The following is a 3,066-nucleotide window of genomic DNA, read 5'->3' as shown; positions in this document are numbered from 1 at the left end:
GTGAAGTAGTAGTAGTAGTAGTAGTAGTAGTAGTAGTAGTAGTAGTAGTAGTAGTAGTAGTAGTAGACTACTTGGAGACTAGAGCCTAAACAGATGGATGTCGGGTGAAAATCGGGATAATGTGACTTTTTCCAGAACATCCGAGCAAAGGAATGAATGGACAGATCTGACACTTGATGATGATTATTATTACATTATCATTATATTGTGCCATTCTTACCGGGAAATGTACGTTCTTATAAACAAAGTAACGCCAGAAACTGATATCTTTTCTATTTTCTGTAAGTGGGGTAGGTTTGGATACGTACTATTTCCTTTGATCAGGTGCTGCCATGGCCTCTGATCCTTTAGTATAGTATTAGTAGAGGTTTTACGGCGCTCGCAACTGCATACGGCCATATGAGCGCCAGAAGATTAAGAGGTGTTACAAGAGAGAAACAAACATAAAAAAGAAGAAGGGAAAATAAGGACGATAGATGTTTGATAGATAAGAAGAAGCAAACCACCCCAGAGCACCCACCAACCACCCACCTCTGATCTTTGCTCTATGAAAGCTTCGCAGCACTGGATTGTGCGAAAATGGAGGGCAAGACACCAGTTTCTCGACTCGACAGTCGAGTGGGCACCCAACCTTTCCCTCCTCGCCCCTCATCTAGTTCCCAATAGAGTGAAATGGTGCCCTCCACGGTGAACCGAAATTATGCAAGAGCGCGCAGTCTTGGGTATTATATAAAGCACATCTATGGCTACTTCAGGAATCTACACCTCCCAAAGTACATCTCATGGAATTCTGAAAAGAGACCTACATTACCAGTCCTAAAGCCCTGGTACGGTAACACACCGCGGTAATTCGAAATTAGGAGATTCCTCCTCCTTGGGTCAAAAAGCCGCCAAGGCTCTTTGCAACGATAGCGACTTGCTTGCACTCTTGTGTTATTTAACAAACTAAGGAAAAAGCAGAGGCTTGTTTAAACAAAATTCTGGCTTTTCAAGCACTTTGCCCCCACGGGACGCCGAACGGTGACGGTGTGACACAGTACCAAGAACGTTGTAGGAATAATCTCTTTTTTTTTTTTTTACATGCGCCCTTGTTAAAGTTAAATGTCCTTTCTGAATGGTTTATGTGGCTTTTAAGGTCGAAAATCAGTTCGTATGCGACAATTGGAGTTTAAAATTTTTTTTAATGAAGAAGACCAAGATCTAGCATGTGTGTTTGCTTTACTATTACGCCGTGATGAAAATTCGGGTGATGAACGAGCTAGATCTAATTTTTTCAGTTCGGGATTCCAATTCCTCTCTTGGTGAACATGCTATCACCACTTTTAATTTTCTTAGTTTGCTGAAATTGTAATAATGGTTGGGATATTTTTTGCCGAGGTACAGGAATAGGACTGATGTAGTCCATCTGCAACCTGGTCCGTGGGGACAAGTGGTGTGCGCTCTGCGTGTTGCGTGGGTGGAAAGTGTTGAAGAGAAATATATTCACTCAGACCATTGTTCGAGATTCATTTGTTTTTGTTTTGTTTGTTTGTTTGTTTTGTTTTGTGTACACGAAGTCTTTATTTGCATCTTGATAAATAAATTGAATGCAAAATATTAGACTACAAGTTTTTTTGAAGCTTTTTCTTGACCTAATTGTCCACATGTAGGCCTACATTAGGGCGAATCTGTAATACAGAGAAGAACAGTGTGTTTCGACCAAGACGCCATACTGTACATTGTACAGTCATTGTATACTGTGCAGGGCAGTGTGTTAAGCTTTGACGTCTGATTCACAACACAGTGGGAGACCTTGTACATGACCCCAGATCAAGGATCTTCTATTTAGAACCTCCTTGAGTCAGGTATAATGTTGACAATTTAAAAGCAAATTTGCTATAAAGTTTAAATGTCTTATCGAATCAGGTTTATCGTTAGCCACGTTACTTATTTTGACATGATGATTCCGAAAGTAAATCAGCTGGTTTTTTGGGGTTTTTTTTGGTTTTTGCAACGATTTATCATTTCAAAAACGCGCGGCGGCAAACTTCAAAGTGATTTTGCATCCCTCTAGCTCACCTTTCCCAAATCTCACCTAGATACTCGATCTTCACTCGTTTGTGCATGTTTTCATCGCGTTCACACCTGTCTTGGTTTCGTGGCTTTAACATTTTCTTTTGAAACTCACTTACTTAAATACGGTTTATTTTTAGTGGAAAGGTGAAGCACATTCGAGAACTTGCTGGATCACAAATTGTCAGATATGCGTTTAAAGTTAGGCTCTACTTTCACTATTAGTATTTCCCCTCTGCGTCTTAGGCTTGGTGCTATCACATAATAGTATTATTACTGTCAAGTATTTAATTTGATGCAGCATTAGAAAAAAAATGTTTAATATTGGGGTTCAAAATCTCCGCTGTCGAACGCCTTGGCTTGTCTTACAACCACTTTTTCAAAATGAATAAAACTGGCGGCATACTGTAGGCCCCGGTCTGGAGGAATTCTCTATGTCGTTATTTCTTAGTCTTTAAACTTCTGTACAATCGTAGCTCTGCTCCTGGCGTTTTCTGAACGTTCTTGGTGGTGGCAAGATGAAAGAGGAAGACATAGATGCTCAACACTAGCCTCTGCCAGCAAATTTTGTATGTAAGAATATTTGCAAGTCTCGGAGCTGTGTGTTAGTGTATGTATGTGTGTGTGTGTGTGTGTGTGTGTGTGTGTGTGTGTGTGTTTGTATGTGTGTTTGTGTGTTTGTGTGTGTTGTTGTTGTTGTTGCTGTTGTTGTTGTTGTTAAATGGTCTCACAATGTGCATTTTCTGCCGTTCGATTCGTCAGTTATAAGCTCGGCGATGATGGTGCATAGTAGCCTACAGCTTAGAGCCTTCTAAGGTTAGGCGTTATAGAAATTATTATTACTATTATTATTAATTAATCATCATCATCATCTTCATCATCATCATCATCATCATCATCATCATCATCATCATCATCATCATCATCATCATCATCATCATCATCATCATCATTACCATTATCAATAATACTAATTATTATTGTTTTGCAAACAGGTTAGGTCTAATCAAGATG

The sequence above is a fragment of the Aplysia californica genome, unplaced genomic scaffold (genome assembly GCF_000002075.1).
Source record: "Aplysia californica isolate F4 #8 unplaced genomic scaffold, AplCal3.0 scaffold00213, whole genome shotgun sequence".
NCBI classification, from domain to species: Eukaryota; Metazoa; Mollusca; class Gastropoda; order Aplysiida; family Aplysiidae; genus Aplysia; species Aplysia californica.
This window is presented reverse-complemented; position numbering follows the sequence as displayed.